The sequence below is a fragment of the Schistocerca cancellata genome, chromosome 10 (assembly GCF_023864275.1).
Source record: "Schistocerca cancellata isolate TAMUIC-IGC-003103 chromosome 10, iqSchCanc2.1, whole genome shotgun sequence".
Lineage (NCBI taxonomy): Eukaryota > Metazoa > Arthropoda > Insecta > Orthoptera > Acrididae > Schistocerca > Schistocerca cancellata.
The window spans coordinates 169,459,364-169,477,475 of record NC_064635.1 but is presented as its reverse complement, the minus strand read 5'-3'; positions in this window follow the sequence as shown (position 1 = coordinate 169,477,475).

The window sequence follows — 18,112 nt, the reverse complement described above, 5'->3', positions numbered from 1 at the left end:
AATCACTGCAGTACAATTCTTATCTTTTGACGCGGGCATTTATCCTGTCAGTAGATGCCATCGCCCACAGGGAAGCCATCAAGCACCAAGGCATGCGAGTGGTCTGCAACCTGTACACGTGGCTAACACCTGTCACTGTGTATTCAGTTACTATTACATGTCCCACAGACCGAGCGAGGTGGCGCAGTGGTTGGACACTGGACTCGCATTCGGGAGGACGACGGTTCAATTCCGCGTCCGGCCATCCTGATTTAGGTTTTCCGTGATTTCCCTAAAATCGCTCCAGGCAAATGCCGGGATGGTTCCTTTCAAAGCGCACGGCCGACTTCCTTCCCCATCCTTCCCTAATCCGATGAGGCCGATGACCTCGCTGTCTCGTCTCCTTCCCCAAAAAAACAACAAACAGCAACAACAACAGGTCCCACAGAACCCTAGTTGATAGTCTCGCACAGCATAATAATGCCTACATCGGCCTCGTGTTTGTATGCTGAAGAAATCAATTTACATATATGATATACCCGGACATGATCATCGACAGATGTAAAAAGAAATTCGATTGATCCGACTAGGTGACATGTTTGCATTCATGAACGGCCCAATCTCCGGTGCACTCTGCAATCGTATTTGACGATATCCCTTGGACATTATGTGAACAAATGGGGTTTCGTCTGCTGCGAGGACCACTATCACTTGTCTCTGCTGAACGGTGTGTTCTGAAAGCCTCATGCCTGCACCTCCATTGTTCTCAATCGTCAGATCTGCCACAAATCACCGCCTGTCCTACCATACAGAGAGGGTAAATCTCCGTCCACGTCACGTGATGAGACGTGAACATGCAAAGCATTATGACCTACTCATGATGTTACAGTGTTCAGCCACAGTTCAGCAGGCGCTTACGATAATAGCACGCCAACATCTAAGCAGCTTCGCTGTGACCACCCCATGCGCCGGGGCACTATCTGCGCTTTTTTCAGAAACGCTTACGTCACTGGATTTCTCCATTTGTAGCTGTATGTATCGTCGTTAGATACTTAGAGACTTGGCCCAGTGGTCAGCAGACTGGAATCGCATTCTGGACGACGACGTCGCAGACCTTTGTCCAGCCATCCAAATTTTGGTTTGTCGCAATCTCTCTACGTCGCACCTGGTAAGTACCAGGATGGTATCTTTAGAAGGGCACTGCCGATTTCCTGCCTCATCTTTGAATTTATTCCAGCTTGTGTTCCGTTTCTAATGACCACGTGTGTGTATTCTGTATTGAACCGAGGACGTAGAAACGACGGAGAGGCTTCGCCCCGCCGCAGCCCTCAATGGTTCGCAAAACCACAACAGGTCACAGTCCATCCACTACACCGCCGCCCCACGCCGAACCCAGGGTTATTGTGAGATTCGACCTTCGACCTCCAGTGCACCTTCACCCCCCCACCCCCTCCCGCACGCCCTCTGCCACCCCGGGAAGTCTCATACCAGACGAGTGTAACCCCAATGTTTGGGCGGTAGAGTAATATGGCCTACGCGTACGAGGAGACAGTGTTTGTGCAGCAATCGCCGACATAGTGCAACCGAGGCGGAATAAGCGGAACCAGCCCGCATTCGCAGAGGCAGATGGAAAACCGCCTTAAAAACCATCCACAGGCTGTCCGGCACACCGAACCTCGACACTAATCGTCGGCCGGATTCGTGCCGGTGACCGGCACGCCTTTCCGCTTCAGATCGCGCGCCTAGCCAGGTGGGCAATGACCACCTTGTCGACAGGACGATAAACCCCAACCTTTCTCTGTTCCTTCGTCGCTAGAATGATTCTCTTCTGGTCTTTGGCCCGCTTCGACTCTTTGCACCGTAATCAAATAAAAAGGTATGTAAACAAGCAGAATACGATGCTACGGTCGGTAACGCCTATATTAGACAACAAGTGTCTGGCGCAGTTGTTAGATCGGTTACTGCTGCTACAATGCCATGTTATCAGGATTTAAGTGAGTCTGAACGTGGTGCTATAGTCGGTTAACGAGCCACGGTACACAGTATCTCCAAGATAGCGATGAAGAGGGGATTTTCCCCTACGAATATTTCACGAGTGTACCTTGAGCAAGATGTATGAGACAGGCGAAATACCCTCAGACTTCAAGAAGAATTTAATAATTCCAATCCCAAAGTAAGAAGGCGCTGACAGATGTGAAAATTACCGAACAATCAGTTTAACAAGTCACGGATGCAAAATACTAAGGCGGATTCTTTACAGTATGGATTCCGTAGAAATATTGGAACACGTGAGGAAATACTGACCTTACGACTTATCTTAGAAGAAAGATTAAGGAAAGGCAAACCTACGTTTCTAGGATTTGTAGACTTAGAGAAAGCTTTTGACAATGTTGACTGGAATACTCTCTTTCAAATTCCAAAGGTGGCAGGGGTAAAATACAGGGAGCGAAAGGCTATTTACAATTTTTACATAAACCAGATGGCAGTTATAAGAGTCGAGGAGCATGAAAGGGAAGCAGTGGTTGCGAAGGGAGTGAGACAGGGTTGTAGCCTCTCCCCGATGTTATTCAATCTGTATTTTGAGCAAGCAGTGAAGGAAACAAAAGAATTATTCGAAGTCGGTATTAAAATCCATGGAGAAGAAATATAAACTTCGAGGTTCGCCGATGACATTGTAATTCTATCAGAGACAGCAAAGGACTTGGAAGAGCAGTTGAACGGAATGGACAGTGTCTTGAACGGAGGATATACGATGAACATCAACAAAAGCAAAACGAGGATAATGTTATGTAATCGAATTAAGTCGGGTGATGCTGAGGAAATTAGATTAGGAAATGAGTCACTTAAAGTAGTAAATGAGTTTTGCTATTTTGGGAGCAAAATAACTGATGATGGTCCAAGTAGAGAAGATATAAAATGTGGACTGGCAATGGCAAGGCCAGCGTTTCTGAAGAAGAGAAATTTGTTAACATCGAGTATAGATTTAAGTGTCAGGAAGTCGTTTCTGAAAGTATTTGTATGGAGTGTAGCCATGTATGGAAGTGAAACATGGACGATAAATAGTTTGGACAAGAAGAGGATAGAAGCTTTCGAAATGTGGTGCTACAGAAGAATGCCGAACATTAGATGGGTAGATCACATAATTAATGATGAAGCATTGAATAGAATTGGGGAGAAGAGAAGTTTGTGGCACAATTTGACAACAAGAACGGCCCGGTTAGTAGGACATGTTCTGAGGCAACAAGGGATCACAAATTTAGCACTGGAGGGCAGCGTGGAGGGTAAAAATCGTAGGGGGAGACCAAGAGATGAATACACTAAGCAGGTTCAGAAGGATGTAGATTGTAGTAAGTAGTGGGAGATGAAGACGCTTGCACAGGATAGGGTAGCATGGGGAGCTGCATCAAACCAGTCTCAGGACTGAAGACAACAACAACCGTGAATATCAGGAATTCGCTAAAACAGCAAATCTTACACATCGCTGCGGCCGGAAAAAGATCAACGCGTCGTTCAACGCTACAGATGTGCGACCCTTCCGCAAATTGCTGCAGATTTCAATGCTGGGTCGTCAGCAAGAGTCCGCGTGCGAACCATTCAACGAAACACCATCGGTATGGGCTTTCGGAGCCGAAAGCTCTATCGCGTACCCTTGATGACTGCACGTCACAAAACTTTACGCCTCACCTGGCCAGTAAACACCGACATTGGACAGTTGGTAACCGGAAACATGTTGCCTGGTCGGACGAATATTGATTCAAATTGTAGCGAGCAGATGGTCGTGTACCGATATGGAGAGCACCTCATGTCTCCATGTCTCTGCTTGTCAGCAGGGGACTGTTGATGTTGTGGGGCGTGTGCAGTTGGAGTGATATGGGACCCCTGATATGTCTAGATACGTCTGTGACAAGTGACACGCACGTAAGCATCCTGCGTGATCACCTGCATCCATTCATATCCATTGTGCATTCCGACGGACTTGAGCAACTTCAGCAGGACAATACGAGACCCCACACGTCCAGAATGCTACACAGTGTCTACAGTAACACTGTTCTGAGTTTAAACACATCCGCTGGCCACCAAATTCCCCAGGCACGAACATTATTTAGCGTATCTGGGATGCTTTGCAACGTGCTGTTTAGAAGAGATCTCCACCCCTTCGTTGTCTTACGGATTTATGGACAGCCCTGGGGACTCATGGTGTCAGTTCTCTCCAGCGCTACTTCGGAGATTAGCCGACTCCATGCCACGTCATGTTACGGCACTTCTGCGTGTTCGCGGGGCCCTAAACGATATTATTCAGGTGTGCCAGTTTATTTGACTGTTCAGTGTATATCAACAACAATTTTAATCTTGAATGATTAAGTTATCGCACAAGACAGTGAAGAAAAATTACAAATTGCATTACATAAACTAAACGGGATGAATGCAAGCTATAATCTGACTACGTCTATAAATACCTTTTTAGGTATTCTCTCACCAGGAACAAAACTAGTCCTCAGTTATAAACGTATAGAGCAGGTAGCCTATTTGCCCCCACCCCTCCTGGAAATTCCCTTCATCCCCCCCACCGCTGAGGACATCATCAGGTTCCTCACCATCGTCCTCCAGAATGTCCATCCCTTTCAGCGCCCCCACACCCTCCAACAGGTTTCCCTCGCCACCAGTTCCATTTTCCAACTCAAAATGTACGCCACCTACTCCAACAACCAGGCCCATTTCACCTTCTCCCGCCTTGACACCCTCGTCTAAATCCCTGTCATGGCGCGACAGCAATGTATCCTTTTCAACAATATCCGCTCCCTTCCCGCCAACAGGAACCTCTTCCTGCACACCCTTGCCACCCACCGCATGGATGCCTTTCTCCTTAATGAAACCTTCCTCCAACCCCACCACACCGTCCACAGCTCGCCCTATCTCCTCCACCGCTCCGATAATCCCCTCCCAATTGCGCGTGGCGGAGTTGCCATTGGCCACCTCCGCCAGATCCCCGTTCGGCTCCAACCTCTCCTTCCCAAACCCACCGAACACCTGATCCTTAGTCTCTTATTCCCCGGCCTTATGTTACCTGCGCCACCATCTATGTCCGCCCCAACGCCCCTATTCCCTTCGACTTCCTCTCCCACATCGACCATACCTTCTCCTCCTACGTGATCGCCGCCGACGTCAACATCCATAGTCGTTCCGCTGCCCAGTTACGGTGGTGGCATCGGTTCCTCTCCTCCCTTCAAGGCGACCTCGTCCCCATCCCCCAGCACACCCATCTCGAATCCAACTCCACTCCCGATGTTCTCCTCTCCTCCCCCAACCTCCTTGGCCGCATAACGGTGGATGTCCTGGAGCCTATTGGTAGCGACCATCTCCCTGTCCTCCTCATCGTTTCCGACGGTCGTCGTCCCCGCCCCGACCCTCGTAATGACCCTACCCCTAAGTACGTCCATGACTATTCCTGTGCCAACTGGAATGCATACCGGGATACCCTCTCCACCCAGGTCGATAGCCACCGTTTCACCTATCACCACCCCGATGATGTCACACATGCCGCTTCGTTTCTCCAGCAGACCTTGTCTGAGGCCGTGGAGGCCCACGTCCCTACTGTCGCCATCCACCCCCACCGTCCTACCTTACCCCCGCAGGCCGTCCTCCTCCTCCGTGAATCCCACTGTCTCTACCGTGCCTTCCTCCGCACGCGTGACCTGGACACGCTACAAAGCCACCGGCAACTACAGCGACACATTCGAAATTTCCTTGGGGCTAAGAAACGCCGGGACTGGCGACAGACATGCACCCATTTAAATGCTACCCTTCCTGTCAACTCGTCCAAGTTCTGGTCAGCCTTCCATCGCCTTACCGGAACTAAACCCTCCCCCTACTATCCTCTTCTCCATGTTGATCATCCCTTCCCTGACACCCTTAGTAAGGCCAATCACTATGCCTCCTACCTCTCCGATGTATTTTCCATCCCCGATGATCCCCAGTTCGATTACTCCCTCTTCCCGGATGTCCGCGATCGAACTGACACCTCTGTCCCTCCCCTCGCTCCTGGTTTCCAGTACTTGGACAACATTACACACACGGAACTCAATACCCCCATCACCACACAGGATCTCATTGATACACTCCACACCAAACGCAACACCGCTCCTGGTCACGATCGTGTCACCTACCATCACCTTCGTGAAGCTCCTGTCTCTTTCCTCTCCACACTGGCCAGGCTCTACAATGTAGTCCTGTCCACCGGTTACTACCTCGACCTGTGGAAAACTTCCCGTATCCTCATGTTCCTTAAACCTGGCAAACCGCCGTCCGCCGTCTCCTCCTACCGTCCCATCAGCCTTACTTCGGTCTTCAGCAAGGTCATGGAATCTATCATCACCCACCGCATCCACCAGCATCTCCAGCAGCACCGCCTCCTTCCCGGTACCCAGTGTGGTTTTCGGCCTTCCTTCTCTTCCGACGACCTTCTCCTTCACCTTACTCATCTCCTTTCTGAACAGCTAAATTCGCGTCGCTCCGCTATCTTCCTCTCCCTGGACCTCGAGCGTGCTTATGACCGCGTCTGGCATTCTGGTCTCCTCTTCAAGCTCCAAACCTTCGCCCTTCCCATTAACTACGTCCGTCTGATCGGCTCCTTTCTCTCCCGCCGTCCTTCCTATGTCAGCATCCATAACACAGATTCCTACACCTTTTTCCCCTCCGCCGGTCTGCCCCAAGGCTCCGTCCTCTCCCCCCTTCTGTACCTTTTGTACACGGCGGACATGCCGCCGCCGTCACCCCCCGGCCACCTTCTCCAGTTTGCCGATGACACCGCCTTCCTTGCCCTTGCCCCCACCCTGCAGCGCTCCCAACACCTTCTCCAATCCCATCTTGACCGGTTCACCGCTTGGTGCAACCAGTGGTTGCTCAAGGTCAATCCCTCCAAAACCCAGGCGATCATTGCAGGCAAAACTACCGCTTCCTTCCGCCTCACCGTCTATGGCCGTCCTATCGCCCTCACTCCCACCCTTAAGTACCTTGGCGTCACCCTCGACCGTCGCCTCTCCTGGACTCCCCACCTCCAGACAATCCAAGCCAAGGCACGCTCCCGACTCAGTCTCCTCAAGCTCCTCTCCGGCCTTACGTGGTGTCTGGACCCCTCCACCATCCTCCACACCTGTAAATCCCTTATCCGCCCTATCCTTTGTTACGCCCATCCGACCTGGATCTCCGCCCCCCCCTACCTTTTATGAATCCCTTCAAATCCTTGAACGTCATGCTCTCCGCCTCGCCTATCGTTTCCGTCTCCCCTCCCCCATGCGGATCCTGTACGATCTCATCCCCTTCCCCCACCTCCTCCTTTTCCTTGAAAGGATACGGATCCTGTACACCTCCCGTAAACTCGATCCTCCTCACCTGCTCGTCTCCCTGATCCTCTCCCACCCCCGCCCCTGCTGGCCTGTATTCCCACGTCCCGCCTTGTCTCCATCTCTCCACCCTCCTTACCCTCTCCCAAGGTGGCTTCCGCCAGCTCCCCCTCCCTGATGATGTCCTCCTCCCCTCCATCTACCCCTCCTATCAACTTTGACCCTGCCCCACCCCCCACTTCCGGTGTCCTTTCCTTTAGGCACCCTCCCTCCCTTCTCTTCCCTTCCCTTCTCCTTCCTTTTCCCCCATCCCCTTCCTCCACCCCTCTTCCCCCGGGCTTCCCGTCCCCCTTCCTCCCTCCCCCTATCTCCCCTGCCCGTGGCATCTCTGCTCTCCCCTCTCGCTCTCCCACTCCCCCTCCTCCTCCTCCTCCTCCTCTCTTGGCAGGTCTCCGGACTCGCACACGCATAGTGAACATTCGCGCCGGAGATCATCGCCCTCGGTTTAGTGTCTGTGCCGTCGTGTTTGTGAATCAGTGTGTTTCGCCGCCCACGCTCCTTCGTTCGCCTGTGTCGTCTAACTCGTCAGTGTTTGTGCACAGTGCCGACAGTTTTCTTGTTTGTTTCGTCGAGTGTGAACGGCTTCATGTTTTTTAATTATTATTGTATCTACTGTTTTTTACCCACCAGTCTGTTACTTTTCTGTCTCCCTTTTCTCTTTTATTGTACTGCTTGTGGCTGAAGAGCGGAGTAAACTTTTCCGCTGCCAGCCCACCTTGTATGAGGTGCTAAAATTACAATAAAGAAAAAAAAAAGGTAGCCTATTTGAAGTGTTTGGGATGTGAAATATCATATCATCAAGATACGAATATACAGAAAAAAACTAATATCTACGAGCGCAAATGTGGTACAGTAAGGAGATTACTAAGAGTAAAAGAAAGAATGAAACACAACTGAAATGTTATATTATCATGACGGTTCCCACTGAACTAGGGGTGGGGGGGGGGCAGGTCATACTAGTCTCAGGAAACAAGGACTCGAGACAACATACAACACCTTTTATTAAATAAAACAGTAAACCAGTGAAAAACTGCTTTTAATAAACATTTTATATACAAGAACGCACTTGTACAATCCGAGAAAACATGCAGAATTTCTTATTAAATAAAACAGTAAACTAGTGAAAAACTGCGAATATCTTCTAGGGGGGGGGGGGGGGAACTGCCCCTCCACCCTGCCCCTCGCTGGGTACGACCACGGCATCAGAAATGAAATTTCTAAGATCAGTGAAAGGCCACAGTAGGGTAGAAAAAAATTAGACATCAAATAAAAGGGAAAGAACTAGTCATGCAACCAACAATCCAAAAGGCAATGCCATTCAAATAAAAATGGAGAGAAAATGTGCTTCGTAAATCACCACAAAGACTTCCTAAACTAGCAATGGATGACGGACCACAGCGCATGAATAAGAAGTGTGGGAAGACCGATAATAAGATAGTGAGGCCAGAACAGGTCGGACGCCTAACTCTGAAGCTGCACAAGTAGAAGAAGATGGTAGCTAAATATGGTTCGAGAATAAGTCACAGCAGAAGAAATCCATGATAAGTTAGATTTTTCATTTAATGCTGTGACAGTGGGATGTTGTTGGTTCCATTTAGGTAGTCTCTTGCATAAAGTGATCTGGAAATTGACATATCACTCTCACATTAATAATTCACGATTTAATGCACCTTCTGATGTTGCAAATTACTGAGACTAATTATTTGCCGAAGAAAGAACAGCGTCGAATGTCAAAATGGTTCAAATGGCTCTGAGCACTATGGGACTCAACTTCTGAGGTCATCAGTCCCCTAGAACTTAGAACTTCTTAAACCTAACTAACCTAAGGACATCACACACATCCATGCCCGAGGCAGGATTCGAACCTGCGACCGTAGCGATCTCGAGGTTCCAGACTGTAGCGCCTAGAACCGCACGGCCACTCCGGCCGACTCGTCGAATTTCAGTTTGGGTACTTGAGAAATGTAGGAGCACACGAGGCAATACTGACTCTGCGATATGTCTTAGAAGATTGGTTCAAGAAATGCAAACCTACGTTTATTTTTAACATTTGTAGATCCAGAGAACACTTTTAACAATGTTGGCTAGCCAATACTCTTTGAAATTCTGAGGATAGCAGGGATGAAATAGAGGGAGTGAAAGCAGTCTGCAACTACAAATGTTAAGAAAAAATTTGCAAATTTGTGATAAGGTATTATGGGACCAAACTGCTAAGGGCATAGGTCCCTAAGCTTTCTCACTACTTAATCTAAAGGACAACACACACACACACACATGCCCGAGGGAGGACTCGAACCTCCGACGGGGGTAGCTGCACAGCCCGTGAGAAGGCGCCCTAGACTGTGCAGCTACCCTGCGCGGCCAAATGTTAAGATACACGAAATGGAAGCACTGGTTGAGAATAGTGACACTGATGAAGCTTATCACTCATACTGCTCAGTCTGTACATTGAAAAAGTTGTGAAGAAAACCTACCAGATATTTGAAGAGGAAATTAAAGTTCAAAGGGAAGTAACGAAATCTTTCAAGTCTGCCAGTGGACTGTAATTCTGCCCCAAACTACAAAGAATTTAGAGTAGTAGTTGAACGGAATGAATATTGCCTTGAAAGGAGGTTAGAGTGAGACTATCATCAAAAGTAACAAGGATACTTGAATTCAGCTGACTAAGTTGAGACGATGCTGAGGAACCAGATTAGGAACTAACTTTCTAAAACTGGTGTTTTGCTACTTGACAGCAAAATAACCAAAGATGGCAGATACGGAGCAATATAAAATGCTGACTGACTATGGTAAAGATAAGGTTTCTAAAAAAAATGGTTCAAATGGCTCTGAGCACTATGGGACTCAACTGCTGTGGTCATAAGTCCCCTAGAACTTAGAACTACTTAAACCTAACTAACCTAAGGACAGCACACAACACTCAGCCATCACGAGGCAGAGAAAATCCCTGACCCCGCCGGGAATCGAACCCGGGAACCCGGGCGTGGGAAGCGAGAACGCTACCGCACGACCACGAGATGCGGGCTTTCTAAAACAAAGATAAAATAATCCAAAACAATGTTTCATATGTTTTGTGAAGTGACTTATCTAATACTAGGGAATAAAATATATTAGACTATTAGAAAAACATTTGAATTTTCTTTGAATGATGCTCGAAATTATGTACAGCAGCTGAGATGCTTGTACGTTAGTGACGTATGGAGATCACTGAGTGAAATTCCACCAGAAAAATATTCTCTGTAAAATTCCAAAATTCGATGTTAAACATTGAACTTTAAATTCTCAGTCGGCATCTCATTTGCTGCACACGATGCCGAGAATTTTTAAAAGGGCATCTAATCTATTTTATTTTTTACTTTTAGACAAATAATTTCGCAAAGCAGTTTAAAAGAGCTCCTTTCCTGTTATTTTTATTTCAATATTTTGTTCAGCTAGCATTGAGTAAAATACATAAAACTATATAGTTAAATATCGATCAGTATTCTGTTATTATTGAGAGTATATAGATCAACCCCCCCCTCTCTCCACGGCCCATGAATCATAGACCTTGACGTCAGCGGGAAAGCTTGCGTGCCTCAGCGATAAAGCGATACAGGTACAACCACAACGGAGGGTATCTGTTGAGAGGCCAGGCAAACGTGTGGTTCCTGAAGAGGGGCAGCAGCCTTTTCAATAGTTGAAGGGGCAGTCTGGGTGATTGACTAATCTGGTCTTGTAACATCAACCAAAACGACCTTGCTGCGCTCATACTGCGAACGTCTGAAAGCATGGAGAAGCTACAGCCGTAATTTTTCCCGAGGGCATGCAGCTTTACTGTATGATTAAATGATGATGGCGTCCTCTTGGGTAAAATATTCCGGAGGTAAAATAGTCTCTCATTCGGATCTCCGGGCAGTAACTACTCAGGAGGATGTCCTTGTCAGGAGGAAGAAAACAGGCGTTCTACGGATCGGAGCGTAGAATGTCATATCGATTAGTCGGGTAAGTAGGATAGAAAATTTAAAAAGGGAAATGGATAGGTTAAAGTTAGATATAGCGGGAATTAGCGAAGTTCAGTGGCAGGAGGAAAAAGATTTCTGGTCTGGTGAATACAGGGTTATAAATACAAAATCAAATGGGGCAATGCAGGAGTAGGTTTAGTAATGAATAAAAAAATAGGACCGCGGGTATGCTACTACTAACAGCATAGTGAACGCATTATTGCAGCCAAGATAGACACGAAGCTCACGCCTACAACATTGGTACAAGTTTACATGCCAACGAGCTTCGCAGGCTATGAAGAGATTGAAGAAATATATGATGCGATAAAAGAAATTATTCAGATAGTGAAGGGAGACGAAAATTTAATAGTCATTGGGGACTGGAATTCGACAGTATGAAAAGTTGTAGGTGAATACAGAATGAGGATAAGGAATGAAACAGGAAGCCGCCTGGTAGAATTTTACACAGAGCATAACTTAATCATAGCTAACACTTGGTTTAAAAATCAAGAAAGAAGGTTTTATACGTGAAAGATGCCTGGAGACACTGAAAGGTTTCAGATAGTTTTAATAATGGTGAGACAGAGATTTAGGAACCAGATTTTAAATTGTAAGACGGCTTTTAAATTGTAAGGCAAATATGGACTGTGACCACAATCTATTGGTTATGAACCGTAGCTTAAAAATGAAGAAACTGCGAAAAGGTAGGAATTTGAGGAGATGGGATCTGGAAAAACTGAGAGAACCAGTGGTTGTAGAGAGTTTCAGAGAGAGCATTATGGAACGATTGACAAGAACGGGGGAAAGAAGTACATTAGAGGAAGAATGGGTAGCTTCGAGAGATGAAATAGTAAAAGTAGCAGAGGATCAAGAAGGTAAAAAGACGAGGGCTAGTAGAAATCCTTGGGTAACAGAACAGATATAGAATTGACGAAAGCAGAAAATATAAAATTGCAGTAACCGAAGTAGGCAGAAAGGAATACAAACGTCTTAAAAACGAGATTGACAGGAAGTGCAAAAAGGCTAAGCAGGGATTGCTACAGGACAAATCTAAGGCTGCAAGGCGTATATCACTAGTGGTGAGATTGGTACTAGCTACGGGAAAATCAAAGAGACCATTGGAGAAAAGAGAACCACTTGTATGAATATCAAGAGCTCAGATGGAAAACCAGTTGTAAGCAAAGAAGAGCAAGCAGAAAGGTGGAAGGAGTTATAGAGGATCTATGGAAGGGTAATGTTCTTGACAGCGATATTATGGAAATGGCAGCTGATGTAGATGAAGATGAAATGGGAGATACGATACTACGTGAAAAATTTGACAGAGTAGTGAAAGACCTAAGTCGAAACAAGGCCCCGGGAGTAGACAAGATTCCATTAGAACTACTGATAGCCTTGGGAGAGCCAGCCCTGACAAAACTACCATCTGTTGAGAAAGATGTATGAGACAGGCGAAATATCATCAGATTTCACGAATAATGTAGTAATTCCAATCCCAAAGAAAGCACGTGTTGACAAGTGTGAAAATTACCGAACTATCTGATTAATAAGTGACAGCTACAAAATACTAACACGAATTCTTTGCAGACGAATGGAAAAAGTGCCGACATCGGGGAGGATCACAGAAATGTTGGAACACGTGAGGCATTACTGACCCGACGACTTATCTTAGTAGATTGATTAAGGAAAGGCAAACTTACGTCTATAGCATTTCTAGACTTACAGAAGGCTTTTGAGAATGTTGACTGGAATATTCCGTTCCAAATTCTGAAGGTGACAGGGATAAAATACAGGGAGCGAAAGGCTATTTACAATTCTTACAGAAACCAGATGGCAGTTATAAGAGTCAAGGGGCATGAAAGGGAAGCAGTGGTTGGGTAGAAAGTGAGACAGGGTTGCAGCCTATCTCCGATATTATTCAATCTGTATACTGATCAAGCAGTAAAGGAAACAAATGAAAAATATGAAGTAGGAATTAAAATCCATGGAGAAGAAAACAAAATTTTGAGGTTTACTGATGACATTGTAATTGTGTCAGACACAGCAAAAGACCTGGAAGATCAGTTGAAAGGCATGGACAGTGTCCTGACAGGAGGGTATAAGATGAACATCAACAAAAGCAAAACGAGGATAATGGAATGTAGTAGAATTAAATCCGGTGATGCTGAGGAAATTAGATTAGGAAATGAGACACTTAAAGTAGTAAATGAGTTTTGGTATTTGAGGAGCAAAATAACTGATTCATTTGTAAGGAATATAGCCATGTATGGAAGCGGAACATGTACGATAACTACTGTAGTTTAGACAAGAAGAATATAGAAGCTTTCGAAAAGTGGTGCTACAGAATAATGCTAAAAATTATATGGGTAGATCACGTAACTAATGAGGAGGTGCTGAATAGAACTGGGGAGAAGTGGAATTTGTGGTTCAACTTGACCTGGAGATGAGATCGGTTGTTAGACATGTTCTGAGGCATCAAGGGATCACCATTTTAGTACTGGAGGGCAGCATGGAGGGTAATCGTAGAGGGAACCAAGAGATGAATACACTAAGCATATTCAGACCCATGTATGTTGCAATAGTTACTTGGAGATGAAGAAGCTTGAGCCGGTTAGAGTAGCATGGAGAGCTGCATCAAACCAGTCTCAGGACTGAAGACCACAACAACAACAAAAACACATAGCTCAAAAGAAATCAGGTAAGTTTCAGTTTATGCTGTGATCTGATTATTTTTAACACTTCATTTACATAGCTAATAGCAGCTGTTCGTCAGATATTTCAATTTTTCCTCAAGTTACGAATGAACCTTTTCTTAATTACCCTTAGTACTTTCAAGCAATTAAATTTTTTTTTTCGATACCAGGTGTTACATTGGTCAGTTTGTTGCTCGATTTTTCCATTCTTCATTCTTCATGAAAATTCGGACAAAAATTCATTTTGTAATTTCTAGGGAGTCTTGTTTTCGTTAGACTTAAACGTTTGGCCAAAAATTGTTAGCAGAGTCTTTCCTGGAAGTTTTAACCTGGAGTGTAGATGCCTACGGAACTGAAACACTGATGATGAATAGTGCAGAGAAGAAGAAAATAACTTTTTAAGAAATTGTGGCGCTGCAAGGAAATGTTGAAAGTTAAATTGGTGGAGGGGAGGGGGGGGGGGGGAGGGCGCAGACAAAAATGTTTGAGGAAGTGATGGTAAAAATGTAACTCATTTTGAGTTATTCATGAAACAACTTTATGCATTGTTATAGTTTTCGACTTCTTAAGAGTACAACATGAACTAAAGAGTGGCATCGACAGGTGGTCTCAATTGACTCCATACCTCTAGATTTCCAGAAGGCTTTAGGCATCGTTCTTCAGAAGTGGCTCCTAACCAACTTCAATAGCTAGGGAGGATGGTGCGACAGCTCCGTGATTCCCTGGCAGAATGATCACAGGTCGCAGGAACTGACGGAAAGTGATCACGTAAAAGAGGGCTAATAAGTAGCGTTCCCAACGGTTCGGTACCGACCGGCCACCGTGTCATACTCAGACCACAGGCGTAACTGGATGCGGGTACACTTAAATACTCTCTGCTGTTCCTAACCTATAAAAACGATTTACGAGACAATGTGAGCACTCCTTTGAGAGCGTTTCCAGATGGAGCTGTCGTTTACCGCCAAGTAAAATCATCAGAAGCTCAAGACGATTTGCAAAATTATTTAGAGAAGAAATCTGTGTGGCACCAAAAGAGGCGATTAACTGTAAACAATTAAACGTGTGAAGTAATCCATATTACTAACTAAAGAAAGCCGTTAAATTTTGGTTACATATAAATCATGCAAATATAAAAGCTGTGAATGCAACTAAGTACCTGAAGATTGCAGTTATCAACAACTTAAATTGGAACGATGATATGGAAAAGTGCGGCAGTCAAAGCAGAGACTCTGGTGGCAGATCAGGTATATGCTAAAATCTACTAATGAGGCGGCCTGCACTACGTTTGTCTTTCCAGTTCTGGAATATTTCTGCGTGTATGGGATGCTTGCCAGACAGTACTGACGAAGACTTCGAAAAAGTTCAAAGAACAGAAACTCAGTTCGAGTAACGCCGTAAAAGGGAACAGAGTGTTACGGTTATTACAATATGCGAATTTGGATGGGTCGGGGGTGGAGTGGATTGGGGGGGGGGGTAACAATCTTTAATAGCATTTCTCGTTACAGAGAGATCTTCTTACAAAATTTCAGTCAAATTGCTCTGGGACTTAACTTCTGAGGTCATCAGTCCCGTAGAACTTAGAACTAGTTAAACCTAACTAACCTAAGGACATCACTAACATCCATGCCCGAGGCAGGATTCGAACCTGCGACCGTAGCGGTCGCGCAGTTCCAGACTGTAGCGCCTAGAACCGCCCGGCCACCCTGGCCGGTAAATTTCAGTCACCAACTTGCTCCTCTGAATGCGAAAATATTTTGCTGACGTCCACGTAGATAGGGAGAAATGACCATCACACTGAAATGCGATAGGTCACAGTTCACACGGAAAGATTTAAGAGCTGCTTTCCCGCGCCTGTCATTTGAGAGTGGAAAGGTAAAGGTATAGTCTGCAGGTAGTTGATGTACTTCGATGAACTCCCTGCCAATCACTTACACGTGAATTGTATTCATATAGATCTAGAAAGCGAAAGCAGTGGTTTAGAAGGGAGTGAGGCAGGGCCGTAGCCTCTCCCCGATATTATTCAGTCTTTACCCTAAACGAGCAGTAAAGGAAGTCAATGAGAAATGTGGAAGGGAATTAAAGACCAAGGAGGAAAAAATAAACATTTTCGAGTTTTCTGGTGTCACTGTAATTCTGTAGGATTTGGAAGCGCAGTTGAACGAAACAGATAGTGTGTTGAAAAGAGAGTATAAGATTAACATCAACAAAACTAAAAGAAGGGTAGTGCAATGTAATCGGATAAAATCAGGCGAAGATTAGAGAGTGAGAGTAGGAACCGATATACTAAAAGTAGTAGATGAGTTTTGCTATTTTGGTAGCAAAATAACTGGTGATGATAGAAACCTGCAAAATGTAGATTGGCGGTAGTAAGACACGCATTTATGAAAACGAGAGATTTGTCCGCATCACCTCAGACAAGAAGAGAATATAAGGTCAGACAAGAAGAGAACATCAGCTGCTGCAATGTGGTGCTACTGAAAAATGCTGGTGATTACATGGGTAGATCGAGTAATTGATGAGAACGTGCTGAATCGAATTGGGAAAGCAGTAAATTTATGGCACGAACCGACTAAAATGAGGGATCGGTTTGCTAAGGGTCGTCTTGGTATCGTCGGGTATGTGGTGTCACCGCCAGACACCACACTTGCTAGGTGGTAGCTTAAATCGGCCGCGGTCCATTAGTACATGTCGGACCCGCGTGTCGCCGCCATCAGTACTTGCAGACCTAGCGCCACCACATGGCAGGTCTAGAAAGACGGACTAGCACTCGCCCCAGTTGTACGGACGACATTGCTAGCGACTAGACGTACGAAGCCTTCCTCTCATTTGCCGAGAGACAGTTAGAATAGCCTTCAGCTAAGCACATGACTACGACCTAGCAAGGCGCCATTAGCCTTACCTACTTTGAGAGTTATAGTATAAATGTCTCAAGAAGAACGCTGTATTCATCAGAGAATAAAAGTTAAGTATAAAGCAACTACGTACTTTTCTTGCTACCATTCAATAGTTATCCTGTTTCAGACTTCACGCCCGTCTGCATTAGTTAGCGTGCCTTTCGGCTACCTCAGAGTGGTGTGGCTGTCTTGCTACGCCACAACAGGGTAGATAATGAATGAAACATGGAGGGTAGACTTTGAAGAGAGAAACGTAGACATGAATAGAGTTAGCAGGTTCAAATGGATATAGAGCGCTGTAGTTATTCGGAGATGAAGAGACTTAGTATTTTGTCCATCATCTGCAACTGTAGTGTTATATAATGAAATAATAAGCAACCAGTTGCATATAAGAAATTTAATTTCTTGACCGGTTTCGGGCACTTGGTGCTCCTGTTCAGAGGGTTATGCCTATCGCTTTATTTGTGAGTGTCAATAAAAAGTGCACTTTATTACTGACACTCCCAAGTAATGCGATAGGCTTAACCTTCTGAAGAGGAGCACTAAGTGCCCGTAACTGCTCAAGAAATAAAATTTTTTATATGCTTATTATTTCATTATATGAAGAGACTTGTACAGGATAGAGGATTGTCATGGGACTGAAGATTACAACAACAACAACGTATTAACGAGAACAGTATTTCGTACAGATGTCAGTGGCAGCTCGTAACCACACGTTCGCAACTATCTCACAACAACTCACTTGCGGACCCGTGTTCCCTGCAGACGTTTTGCTTCTACTATCGCATATTTTCACCCGTTTAGACGGTTAGCTATATACACTCTGCATTTTCCCACGCTCGTTGTTTCGTATTCAAACGGTAAATACGAACAAGAACGTGTGCAAGAAGTGGGTCAGGGAGCCGCAGGGAACACGAGGTGAAGCAAGTGGACAAGAATTTAGCTCTCCCGCAGGAAATCAGCAGACATCCCCAGAAATGCGTACAGGCTGGAGCGCAGGCACCGCCAAACCGCCGCTGGATCCTCCAGCAGCCGACCAAGTGTTCCTCTCGAGAGCGCCTCATCTCCAGCCCTGGAGAGAACGTGTTTTCCCTTCTAGTACAGGCAGATGCGCCGAGGGGACGACATGGATAAAAAGAGTAAATATTCAAGCAACTTATCTCACAGTT